This window comes from Sciurus vulgaris (genome assembly GCF_902686455.1).
Source record: "Sciurus vulgaris genome assembly, chromosome: 9".
NCBI lineage: Eukaryota > Metazoa > Chordata > Mammalia > Rodentia > Sciuridae > Sciurus > Sciurus vulgaris.
In genome coordinates this window covers 88,699,207-88,713,141 of record NC_136469.1, presented here as the reverse complement: position 1 = coordinate 88,713,141, position 13,935 = coordinate 88,699,207, and the positions used below count along the sequence as shown (strand labels likewise).

The window sequence follows — 13,935 nt, the reverse complement described above, 5'->3', positions numbered from 1 at the left end:
CAAACAACAGAGATCCAAAACTGAAATGGATTATCAGGGTTAACTGTAAGGGTCCACTGGATTCACCGGGTGGTAGTTCAGTATTACTTCTCTTTGTTACTTACCTGGAAACTGGGCCAAGACTAACCATTGAGTAAAAGTCTTATTAACAGCAGTGTAAGTGTTGGAGTGGTCTGCAATATCTCCAGATGGGAGTGTCTCTCGGTAGCAGAAATGAGTCTTTTTGTATAGCAGAAGAGGTAAAAACAAAAATATAATCAACACTAGCCTTTTTCTAAGGAATCTGCTTTCTACTTTGTACTTAAATACAGTCTTTTTCTTCTCTTCAAAAGATTCTATTTCTCTGTAATTTACTTATCAACCACATCACTATATAATGACACTCCTATCAGTTTTTTGTGTAAAGATTATGTGCAAGATACTGTTGGCCAGTGTCAGTTGTTGAGATCGAAATTTCAATTCGTTTAGTTGATTTGATTGTTTGCTTAAAAGCAAATAAAATTGCTTAAAAATAAAGGTTGACTTATTTTTCTAAGTATTGTTAGAAATTGGGAACTAAGTGTGATCTTGATCAGTAAATGGAAGACTTAAAGCTAAAATATCGTGAGTATAATACTCTAGTTGACCTTATAATAATACCAAGTGAATGGAGTGATTTGCTAGCACAAAAAAGTTGTAGAATTTCTTCATGGTCTTTATTTCAGAAATAGTTAATTGATGTATAAGTGCTCAGAAAAATTGTTGGGAAAATGCACAAGTTTTACTTCTTCTGCTTTTAAAGACCAATCACTGAACCCACATCATATTAGTTAAAAAAAAAAAAAAATCAGTGTTACATATTTTATTCAGATGTAAAATTGAATTTAAGTGTTTTTTAACTTTTGAGTTTTTAATTTTGTGATATTTTTATGTACTTTAGAACCCAAATCTACTTAAAAACAAATACTGTAAATGTGAATGAAAATACTTTCTTGTTGTCCTGTAGAGTCAATGCAGTATTGCTTTCTACAATGTACCTGAACATCAGAACTCTGATTCTCCTGATCATTCATTTAGGAAACCTGAGATTAAAGTTTTAAAAAGACCCCCCTTTTTTTTTTTTTTTTTTTTTTTTTTTTTTGTACCAGGGTTACTTAACCACTGAGCTGAGCCACATCCCCAACCCTTTTTGTATTTTATTTTGAGACAGGGTCTCGTTGAGTTGCTGAGGCTGGCTTTGAACTCGTGATCCTCCTGCCTCCTGAAAAACCTCATTTTATTTAACAGGACAGTACTTGAACCCAAGCTCAATACCAAATAATATGGGAACTAAGATCTGCTTCCTGAGCACTTGGTTTTTAACTCCTTAATATATGTGCCAAAAGTATATAATATATAACAGCTTGTAAAGACTGTGTAGTAAAGTAGTATTCTCTCTTTATTTTTAGAAATGTGACTATACTCAGACTTTTTAAATTAACTTTTACATTTGAGTTTAGAAACTTTGTTTTTAAATGACGGTGCTGAGGCATAGCAAAAAGGTGTGCAAACAGAAGAGGTAGCCTTAACTTTTTAGTTTTTAACAAAGGTGTGCAAACAGAAGAGGTAGCCTTAACTTTTTAGTCTTCGACATGTATAAAATCTTGTAGGATAAAATGTTCATAAAAAAGCTTTTGTAAATACAGAAGTATGAAAGAAGTCTTCTGATGTACCTTGTCTCTTTCTGAAGCTTTGAGTGTGGCATATCTGCTCAGTTTTTCTGCTTCTAACTTTTAAATCTGATATTCTCACTAGGCAAGGTAGTACATGCCTATAGTCCCAGTGGCTCAAGAGACTGAGGCAGGAAGTTGCACATTTGAGACCAGCCTCAGCAATTTAGCAGGACTGTCTCAAAATAAAAAGGTCTGTAGGCTGTAGTTCAGTGGTAAGGCACCCCTGGGTTCAATTCCTAGTACTAAAAGCAAAACAAAAAATACTCATATTCTCTTCTCTACCAGACCTTTTTAAAATGGATTGTATAAAAATTATAATAGTAGCACATAGAACTATTGTGATTATCTAGATGTTTTACAACTTAAAAAAAGTACAAAGACTAGGAATGTAGCTTTTTGTTTTGATTTCAAAAAAAAATAGAAAAATGGGGCTGAGGTTGTGGCTCAGTGGTAGAGTGCTTGGCTTGCATGTGTAAGGCACTGGGTTCCATTCTCAGCACTGCATATAAATAAACAAATAAAGGTCCATCAACAACTAAAAATTTTTTTAAATAGAAAAGTACACCTTAACAAAGTACTTTACTCTTTGTGGGCCTCAATACAACCCCCCACCCACTTACTCCTTTTTTTTGGAGGATACCTGTTTCTGAATTTGGTGAGTTTGCTTCCCAAACTTTTTCATGTATTCACAAATACATGAGTTTGTATTTCATGGTGACTCCTCCCTCTTGGTGTATGAAATTCCATGCCAGTTTCTCTTCAGCCATCTGAAAAGGAGCTACTTGCCTGCCGTGGTGCAGTACTTTTTTTTGGTGGTAGTGGTAATGTGGATCAAACCCAGGGCTTCACATGTGCTAGGCAAGCAGTCTACCATGAGCTACACCCCCAGCTGCTGCAGTACTTTTAATGCCTTTTTCCCCCCATTCTAACATTAGAAGTCTTCCTTGTAAATAGTGCAGGAAAAAAAAAAAAAGTCTTCTCCTTAGAATTGTATGGGAGAGGCATCCCTGCCATTTGCATTGTTCACAGCTTCTATTTACAGTTATTCTTTTTCCAGCCCTCAAAGCTACAGCAAACATTTATGTTTAAGACAATACTGTGCAAATTACCTATATCTCTGCCCTTATCTTTTCTCTCCCAGTTAAAGAGTGTACAAAATGTCGCACTCACAAAAAGAATCTTGAAAGATACTGGCAATGTTACTATGACTACCCACTTCAAAGAATACCTAACAGAGTGCCATGGTTTACTCCAGGATAATGCAGAGAATGAGGCATCTAGATGGAGCTGATTATCTCTCACAGAGCACTTGAAAAATCCATAGTGTGAGGAAAGAACTGCCAAATTACATGTAAACCCAGGAATGTGTTTAATGGCAGAAAATCAATTTTATGTTTTACAGTTTCATGTGTGTATAAATAGAATAAAGAATATACTGATTCTTGCTATATTTGTTGTAATTTATCCTCATGAATGTTTCTGTTACTTTCAACTTTTTTTTTTTTTTTTTTTTTTTTTTTTTAATCTCAAGACAAAGTCTTGCTAAGTTGCTTAGGGCCTTAGTAAGTTGCTAAGGCTGGCCTCAAACTTGCTGTCCTTCCTTGCCTTTGCCTCCTTAGTCTCTGGAATTATATGTTGTACACCACCATGCCCAGCACTCTTTCTTATTTTTAAATTACTTAGTAGTTCTCTAAAAAGCTTTATTCCTAGTTGGGAGCTGAAGATGCATTAATCCTTTCATCTGTTGTATGCTTTTTTTTAATTTTGAAAAGATGAAAGTACTTTATTTGATTTTGTAAACATGGAATGACCTGCCCAAGCTGGGTGATATGGGAGCAAGGGTCAGATCATCAGGACCTTCACACTAGTAGTTCTTGAAACAACAGATTTATTTGTGGCTTTTTAAAAAGCTGCCCCTTGGTATGTTCAGTGTAGATTGGTGCCTCTATCTATAATATTATTCATTAATAATTATTCATTAATCTGTTAGTCTTCAACTCTTTTCCAACTATTTATAAAGCAAAGACACCGTCTGATCCCATTAATACAATTTTGTCAAATGGTAGATCGAAGCACCCATACCAGAGAGAGAGAAACCCTTAGAAATGTAGCACCTTCCAACAAGATGTAATTGTAGATAAATGGAATTTGTAGAGAACTGGAATTTAGCCCTTTAGAGTGTCTGAATACATATGGCTTCTTTCTACACACAGCAGAAATGACCTGGAACACTTGAACCTCTTTGAGTGTGGGTAGCTGGATCCTGCCCCAATTTCCTTCCTCAGGACTGAACTGTCCACTGCTTGCCTTCCTGATTCTTTATTACCACTTTTTCACCACTCTGCTTAAACTATCACAGTTTGTGTTCACAACCAATTTCTCCCATTCTCTTCTGCCTCCTTCCTTTTGTTTTACCCACTTTTCTGGCCTGGCAGTATCAAAAAAATGAAATCACATTTCTGATGGGCAGAACCACAGTTTCAGAATTTTGAATTTAATCTGAGTCTTGACTTTTTTTGCACTGCTTTCCTCTTGATAAGCATATGTTCATTCTTATAGACAAGAGTTTTCTCTTCATACTTTCCATCTTAGCTTCATTTTGGATACTAGAGGATCCTAAAAGACACTTCATTAACAAAAGCTTTACTATAGTTCTGTACCCCAAGCAGTAACCCATAAAGAATATGACTGGTAAGATAATAACAGTAGTGTTAGCTAACCCAAGTTTAGATGGTCATCTCATGGAAAAATCAGTGTCCAACAGGCAAGTGTTGGAGAGAAAGAAAGGCTAAATTTATTCAGTGGCCAAAGAATGAAAAGGGAACTTTGCTTACAAATCAGCTTCTCAACTCTAAGGGGTTGAGGGGTTTCAGATAAGGAATAGGAATAATAAGGGAGGGTGACGGGCTAACAAAGGGGAGATATATTCATGTGTTTTCTTGGAATAGAGATCTTCCAGGAACTTGGGTGCTACTGCTTATCCTTCATGATAGCTAGTAGGTATCTTTAGCTAAAGGAATAGCAAAGAAGAATGGCAAAGAAAGCAACCTTGGGGAGTAACCGACAAGTATTGGAAACTAGACACAGTGGCATACACCTGTAATCCCATCAACTTGCTGGCTAAAGCAGGAGGATCCCAAGTTCAAGGTCAGCATAGGCAACTTAGTGAGACTCTGTCTGAAAATAAAAATATAAGGCTGGGGTATAGTTCAGTAGTTGACTGCTCCTGGTTTTAATCCCCAGTACTAAAATAAAATAAAAGACAAATATTGGCTTTAAAAAAATATTCACCTGACAATATTGTGTCTTGAATCTTTTTTGTTTTGTTTGATTTTTCACAGAAATCTGCATATTAAAGGGGTAGAATTCTATCAGAACCTAAGAGACCATGTTTTTCTAGTGTAGGTTGTAGATAGCAAAAAATCTAGATGAATAATGATGAAAGTATAGCAGAACTAACTGGATAAAATAATGATTTTTCTTTGTTGGTTAATATTTTTGAAAATTCCTTAAATAAGTAAAAAAGGTTGATTGTAAGTTTGCTGCCCCTCCTTCATTGCACAATAGGCAACCCTCATAGCCATCATAATTAAATAGAATCTCATTGTAATGAACTTTATAGGATATCACAACTATTATATTTCTGCCCAAATCTTATTAATATTGAAACTTCTCCCTACAGTGCAAAGGGGCTCATGTTTCAGTTTTAAGATTTGTTTGAAGAAGTCAGTACTACATCATAAGCATTAAATAATTTGAAATCATGGGAGGGGATCGGGTATAGCTCAGTAGAGAATGTGCTTAGCATGCAAGAGGGCCTGGGTTTAATCCCTAGCACAAAAAAAAGAAAAAAAAAAAAAAAGAAAGAAATTATATGAAAGAAAATATTTTTAGAATTATAAAACAGTGGTACTTGAGAGATAAGTATTAATATGGTCATGGCCTATATTGTAGCTTTATTTGAATAATTGTGAGAAAGTCCATAATCTACCTAAAACTTCCAAGCACTGCTGGCCAAGGTGGTATTCCTCATGGCAAAGCCCATTTTAGTAACTGCCTAGCTCCAGACTTGCTCAGTACCAAGCAGACATGGCACTCAGTATTGGAGGGAATGGTGGGGCCAGATGGTTTGAAAGGAAAGTAATGGTAACCTCGAAATGGGTAGAAAAGAAGAGGTTGGCAGGACAAGTCTACAAGAGGCAATAGAAATGAAAAGTTGTTTTAGCTTATTGTCTTTTAGAGTGTGTTTTTTTTTTTTTTTTAACTTTAGAAACTATTGAGGGACTCTCCACAGACATCTGCTTCTGCTATCTTTTTTAAGAACTTAGGAAATCTGGTCACCTGATATGAATGCTTTGTAAAATTCTGACCCATCACATTTCTTCCTTCCCCAGAACTCAAGAAATGCCACAGTATGCCCTTTACTCAGATCTCCTTTTGACTTTACTCTGTCTCAGTCATAAACATTGATCCTTACAAACCTTCATTTCATGCTGGGTTTTTTGTTTTGTTGGGTTTTGTTTGGTTTGGTTTGGTTTGGTTTGGTTTTCTAGAACTCTCAAAGGCAGAAGCACTTATTATAATAATGGTAACAGCTGATATTTACTTACTGGTTACTTTGCCAAGTGTCATGCTAAACCTTTTACTTACTTCATCTAACTCTGAAGAAGTTAACACTACCTCCATGTCATCATGAAGATATGGACACAGACAAGTAATTTGGCAAGCTTGTTCAACTTCTAAGTAGTAGGCCTAGGATCCATTGTGGGCATTCTGCCTCCAGAGTGGACGTGCTCTGCCATCCTCCTTCATCCCCTCCCACAACTGAAGTCTGGTCTTAGGTTGAAGCCTCTTTTTCAGGCAACAGCTTTCTATTCCTTGTTCTACTCACTAATGCCCTATTTTCTAAAAATAAATGAATGAAATTCACAAGTCACCAGTTCGATAGAGAAAGTAGTTATGAGGATGAATGGGGACTTAGGAATTTCATAAACGCCTATAATTGTTTCTTATGTATTGCCTTGTTCTATATCTGCAGTGGTTAACCTGTTGGTTTCCTATATGTAATAAATGAGTGGATCTATTGTGCATACATCCTATGTTAAAATGATCTGTTTTGAGACCTAAATATAGTTTGGTTTTATAGAAGTGGGGATTGATTTTTCAAGGTTAAAGTTAAACAAGAGATTAGAAAATACCAATGCAAGAATCTAGAGTGCTTTAGAGTTATACATCTATACTCCATCTGTTAAGAGTCTGGTATTTGGTAGGTACTATTTTGAGCAGATGTATGAATGACATCCAAAATAGGCAGATATCTTGTGGAGGCTATGCTCTTTGTGAAGCTAATTATTTAGTTTCATTTTGCAGCTGACTAAATTGAGGTAAGAGGAGGATAAATTTCCCAGGGTCTTGTAAGTAGTCTGTAGCTTTACATATGTAAATCATTGCTTTCTGCCACTCATAAATGAAATCAGTTTTACATTCTTATCCTCTACTTTTTCTTAATTGGTGTATTATAGTTGTACATAATGGTGGGATTCAATTTGCTTTTTTTTTAAATTAGAGCATTATAGTTATACATAGTTAGGTTCATTCTGACAAAATCATACATACATGATCTCCCCCTTTCTCCTTCCGGTCTCCCTCAACCCTGCTCCCCTTTTTTTCCCTCTATTCTGCTAGTCTTCCTTACACTTGTTCCTTTATTTATATTTGATTGGTTCTTTTTACTTATACGTAGAGGTGAAATTCCCTGTGGTATATTTATATGTGACATAACATGATTTTTTAAGAATTCATATCATTTAAAACAAAAAAAGTAGAAATGAATGACCACCAACATGAAAATTAACCAAAAAAGCCACATATTTACCTACAGTGGAACATAGCTTTATGATACAACGACCGAAAAAGATAAACTATAGCTAAATACTAGTTTGCATGAACCTTAGAAAATTCATTTAGTGAAAGACTTATTATATGCAACATGAAATCCTCTGTATAAAGTTTTTAAAAAACTAAAGTTAAATGTATCATTTAGCCATACATGTGTTTGTGATAATAATTTAAAAATAAGGTAATGATTTACAAGAAATTCAAGAAGTTGCCTTAAAAGGGAAGACAGGTTCAAAAGAGAGAAGCAGCACATAAATCCATGTAAGCTGTTGGTCCATTTCTCCAGTTGGGCAATGTTTCATGGATATTGATTCATTCTTTAAAGCATTAAATTATGTGTCGAGTTTGTTCCTGGTGTGTGTGTGTGTGTGTGTGTGTGTTACTAAGGATTGAATCCAGGGCCTCAAGCATGCTAGGCAAGTACTCTACCACTGAGCCATATCCCCAGCCTGAGTTGGCTCTTTAAAGAAGGTCTATAATTAGTTATTTTAAAAAATTATTACCCCCTTCATTTATCTTTTCCTATTTCTGGATGTACCAAAATTTTTTTTTCTATTTTTTTGTTTGTTTGTTTGTTTTGTTTTGTTTTGTTTTTTAAGTACTGAGGATTGAACTCAGGGCACTCAACCACTGAGCCACATCCTCAGCCCTATTTTGTATTTTATTTAGAAACAGGGTCTCACTGAGTTACTTAGCACCTCACTTTTGCTGAGTCTGACTTTGAACTCACAGTCCTCCTGCCTCAGCCTCCAGAGCTGCTGGAATTTCAAATTTCTTAATATTGAAGTTCCAACTGAATGAGTAAATGTGGTGGGACCTCAGCGAGTTGGTTTTTTCAGCTGTCCCCAGAGTAGTAGAAAAGTGAACCAAGGGCATTGTTCTTTCTGATGCTTGGGAAGAATTTGGTTTACCCCTTGCCAGCACATAACAGGAAAAATATGTGCTGGGTTCTCAGTTTCTCAGAAAATAACCACTTATGAAAAACCTGAACTAAATATGTAAGCTGAAGAGCTAAGTGGAAGGTTTATTTTGTGAAGCATTATGGTGTAAAGTGTGAAAGAGAAAAACTGATTTCAAAAAATAGTCTTCAAATCTTTTTCTGAGTTGAGACTCATTTTTAGGAAATCTCATGAAGCTTATAAGAACAAAGCCTGTGATGCTTTCTTTTTTTTTTTTTTTTTTTTTTCCTTTTTATTTTCTCTGAATAAAATTTAGTTTGAGGGCAGAGTTGGGGTGGAGTGTTGAAATTGCAGTGTATAAGAAAACAGACTTTGGCAGCATCTATACGAAAAACAGCTTGGAATGACAGATGTGCCACTTGCTGATTGTGTGATCTTGGGCCAGCTACTTGGATGAACTTAGGTTTCCTTGCATGTAAGAGGAGATATTCATATCTACTTTGCAGCATTCCTGAGACAATTTGATATGTTATTTGTAATACACCTAACAGAAAACATAAATATAAATGATGGCTATCTTGAGTAATTTTTTCACACTGTGAAATAGGGATATTGGGCCTGACAAATCAATCTTTGCCTTATAGTATCAGCTGAATATAATATACTTTTAAGAGGAATACAACCGTTGAATTTGAAATGTAAATTTTGTTTGCTTTGAATCAACCTTAATGTGGAAAATTCAGGTGAGGTAAGCAAGTGAAACATAGTACATAGTATTTTGGGGATCATTATCTTGGATTTAAACTTCACCTGGCCTGTTAATTCTGTCTTATGGCCGCAAACTACACTCCTGCCCTCCTTACTACTGTCTTACAAATATGTGCCATTATTGGCAAATGGGATCAAATGAGAAAATAGTTCAATACAGTTTATAATGTGGATACGAGGGAAAAAGTTGCGGTTTATGTCTTACTGTTGACTTAACATTATTTTTATATGTTAAACTAATATGCTTACTTAGTAAAAACCCAAATGTAAAAGTAGCAGTAAGCAACATTTAGAATTAATTTTACTAGTCTTCTACAAATAGTGCCTTTTTCATAGTAAATTCATTGCTTTATGAATAATCAGTAACTGTACTGAAGAAAAAATGGTGACTACTAGTGGAAGTACAGGTTTTCTTGCCCACCCACTCATTTCTTCCTTCTGAAATGATCCTGCCACAGACTGATAGATGTGGGAAACAAGCGTAAACAGCTTTTTGTCTCCTTGCCAAAAGTTTTAGTTGTTTTGGGCTTCCCTCCCTGTGTCCTTTACCTGGAGAGAAAGAGATTAGAAATGATCTTTAGAAGTGATGTAAGCTAGGTTTCTTGCTTAATAACCTGGACGTTCCTGTTGTGCTAGGATGTTGTAATCAGTCCACATCTCCTGAATTCAGGTACAGTAGTCCTCTCTTATCCATGATTTTGCTTTCTGTGGTTGCATTTACCTGAGGTCAACAGGGGACCAAGATATTCCAGAAATAAATAATCATAAGTTTTAAATTGCACACTTTTCTAAGTAGTATGATGGAATCTTGTGCCTTCCGACTTCATCCTTCTCAGAATATGAATTATCCCTTTGTCCAGTGCATCCATACTGATGGTGCTATCCTCCCATAATGAGATCAGCTGTCCTGATATTACAGTGCTTGTGTTCAAGTAATGTTTATATAGTGTTATAGCACTATCACATGCTTCTATCATTCACCTCACCTGGACATTGTATCATCTCATATCATCACAAGAAGAAATAGGATTTCAAGGCAAGTTATTTTGAGACACAGACCACATTCACATAACTTTTATTACAGTATATTGTTATAAGATTGTTTTTATTAGTAGTTGTTGTTAATCTCTTATTGTTCCTAATTTATAAATTAAACTGTATCTTAGCTATGTATGTAAGCAGGGTTCATTCAGAACTATACCTGACTTCAAGCATCCACTGGGACTCTTGGGGCATATCCCCTGGAGGAAGTGGGGGACTACTGTATTGGATCCCAGGCATTCAGATTTATTCATGCATTCATTTTTCTCTATTTTAAGAATATATTAGTTACCTAGAGTCTTGATGTTACAAGTACAGATAGTCAAGGCTGTTTGAAGTTGTGGTTCCAGGAACTATATTCAGTGTAATTTAAAGGTTTTAATAACCATTTACTATGTTTGAAGTATCATATGGAATAAAGTGAAACTATGAACTGTGTACTTTATGCTTTAGTGAATAAGAAGGACATGTTTGACTAGAAAGGAATTGAACTGTATTTAAATGTGAATGTATTAAATGAAGACCCATTCATTTGGATATGTAAGCTCTGCTTCCTCCAAAAGGTGAGTCTGTCTTACTATTACATGTCCATTATCCAGATCACCACCATGTATACGGAGCACCTATCAATGAATATTTGCTGACATAAACAAATGACTTTGGGTCCACATATAGGATGGTATTGAGAAAAAAATAGATAGAAATATATAAACCAGTAGTATTTTATTTTCCTTAATAACTTGCTGATTTTTATTCCTGATTATAAATAAGCATATATATACAGATAGTATGTGACTTATGATTTGTCAAATTTACAGTGGTATGAAAGTGATGTATACCCAGCAGAAATTGTACCTTGAATTTTAAATTTGAATCTTTTCCCAGTCTAGCCATATGCAGTTTGATATCCTCTGGAGACACTTGGCAGTGGCAGTGAGCTCCAAATCCTCCTAGGCAGCCATGCAGTAACAAGGGTAAACAATGGGTACTCCCCAGTACACAGATGCTCCTTGACCTACAATGAGGTTACATCCAGATAAACTCATCATAACTTGAAAATATCTTAAGTCCAAAATGCATGTAACTTCATGGTAGAACAAGGTACTTAGCACACTTGATGCCCTGAATTCAAGCCTCAGGACCCCCCAGAAAATGCATTTAATACATGTAAACTATCAGACTTCATAACTTAGCCACTGTACACTGTAGAATATCACTTGTATTCCCTTGTGGTCATTTGGATTACTTGAAACTGTGGCTCATTGACACTACCCAGCATCTCAAGAAAGTATTGTACCAGTATATAGTTAGCCTAGAAAAAGATCAAAATTCAAAATTTGAAGTACATTTCAACCAAATGCATATCATTTTTGCATGATCATTAAATTGTATATCAAACCATTTTAAGCCAAAGACAGTATATACTGTGCTGCAAAGCTGTGATTTTTGATAGGTTAGGTGTGTTAAATGCATTTTCAACTTAAAATATTTTCAACTTAGGATAGGCTTCATAGGATGTAACCCCTTTGGAAATCAGTATGTGCATTCTTGTACCTATTTACACTCCTAACAATACAAAAATGCCTATTTAACCACAGAATTTGGTTGTTAGCATTTTTTCTTTAAGCTCAGTTGCAATTTAAGTTGAATCATTTATGAAATTTTAGTAATATTCAAGGGAAATTTTTTCTTTTCATTTTCAGAAATTAGGTAAATTAAGATGTCCCTCTGATAATGATAAGGGGACAGACAGAGGCAAGTGGTGAGAACACAAGGTTAAGGGAATAATTCTATAAAATGGGCCCACTGTGCTGACCCCACATGTTTTCTTTTCCAAGAGGGAATTTAAATGCAGCCCTGCCTGGCTTAAGTGGACAGGATATTTCACATTCCTCAGCAAATTACCTTTTATCTGTAGGAAAGATGCAGGCCTGAAATAATGTCAATAAAAGGAACCCAATCCTGAAGAGGGAGACTTTTGAGACCTTTTCACAGAGCAGATCCTGGAACTTGCGGAGATAAGGATTATTCTTCCTAACCATAAAATCTTTAAGAATTTGTGTTTAAGAATCCAATTAGCAGCCACTAGCATGACCCAAAGTGACCTGGAGTTGTCATGGTAGTAGGTAAAAAAAAAAAAAGTCAAGAGGTGGACCTGGGCAGACTCTCTACAAACTTCTCTGTGATTGCCAATAAAACTAGTACAGTAGAGGCATGCTATCGCTTTCCTCTCTGAGAGGAACCATTCTCTCCCTTGAGTGTCCCCTTTTCCCCTTGCCCATCCCTTCTAATAAACTCATTGCCTGTTAACTCCAAGCCACATGTCTGAAATCTTTCTGGCTTGATTGCAAGAATCTATGTTTGAAGGGTGGGACCAGTCTTCAGGCTGCCTTAGTTTCCCAGAAGGCTCCAGCCCTGTAACAATAAGAATCCCTAGAGCCAGAGGCAGTGGCACACACCCGTAATCCCTGTGACTCAGGAGACTGAGTCAGGAGAATTGAAAGTTTGAGACTAAACTCAGCAAGTTAGGGAGGCCTTAAAGACTTAGTGAGACCCTGTCTCAAAATATAAAAGGGCTGGGAATGTGGCTCAGCAGTTAAGAGTCCCTGACTTCAGTCCCTGGTACCAAAAACAAAAAGACAAAAAAAAAAAAAAAAAAAAACTAAATTAAGTTTATTTTTTAATCCCTGGAACATAACCAGGCACAATGTTGCATACCTATAATCCTAGCAATTTGGGAGACTGAGGCCAACCTTGGCAATTTAGTGAGACACTGTCTCAAAATTTAAAAAATTTAAAAGGGCTGTGAATGTAGCAACATGGGAAAGAACCCATAGGCTCAATCTCTAGTATCACAAAAAAATAAAAATAAAAAGACTCCCTAGAACAGAATAATCTTGGTTTCTGTTTCTTGAAACTGTATGTTTCTCCTTAAAAATGGAATTCTTAAATTAAAAAAAAAAAAAAGTTTTCAATTGTTTAAAACATTTTCAAAGTCCTCAGCATTCCTTTCCTTAACACTTAAGTAGTTCAGAAAGTGAATACCTCCCCTTTTGCTATCAGCTATCAAGGCATAAACACCTCATTGGATGATGTAGATGTGTGTGGTTTGTGTGTGTGTTGGTTGATTTAAGAGAAAATGTGTCTTCAGTACATTATGAGATGGGAAGATATTAAAAATATAACATGGTTTTACTTTTCCTGCATATTGCAAAAATATGGTAAATATAGCAATATTAAAAAGGGAGGAGATTGCCTTTAATCAGTAAGGATTTTTTTCTTTAACCTTCATTTCTGCACAGTCTAAAACTGTCTTTGTACTTCGGAGAAAGAAATTATAAATGCCTGAAAATAAGGTATTTAAGTTAAAAACTTGCCTTCACTTTTCTTAAAATACCACATTTCTTATAGTATTTTAACAGATATGTATGTATGGATTAAAGAATTATATGCTTTATAAATCAATCAGTTGTCTCTTTTACACCTTTGCAGTGAAGTATTATCCAGTATTAATTGTCCTCTTGTTATTCAGCCCTTCTATTCCAAAGTGAGGTGAATTGATGAGGATATGTGCATTGCATTATGTCTGATCACAGTTTGACTAGCACAGTCTGGAAGTGGGTTGTACAGAATGAGAG

General features: G+C 35.5%; 1 protein-coding gene and 1 long non-coding RNA gene across 11 annotated transcripts in view; one reads left to right on the top strand and one right to left on the bottom strand.

Annotated features, from left to right (window-relative positions):
* Positions 1–13,935, top strand: part of RUFY3 (RUN and FYVE domain containing 3) — a 76,020-nt gene that overhangs the window by 1,693 nt on the left and 60,392 nt on the right. The window lies entirely within an intron of this gene.
* On the bottom strand, positions 2,375–13,907 carry LOC306669158. The gene is made up of 2 exons (XR_013766042.1): positions 11,860–13,907; positions 2,375–11,821 (listed from the first exon to the last, which is right to left on the bottom strand). It is a non-coding gene; the product is annotated as an uncharacterized lncRNA (long non-coding RNA).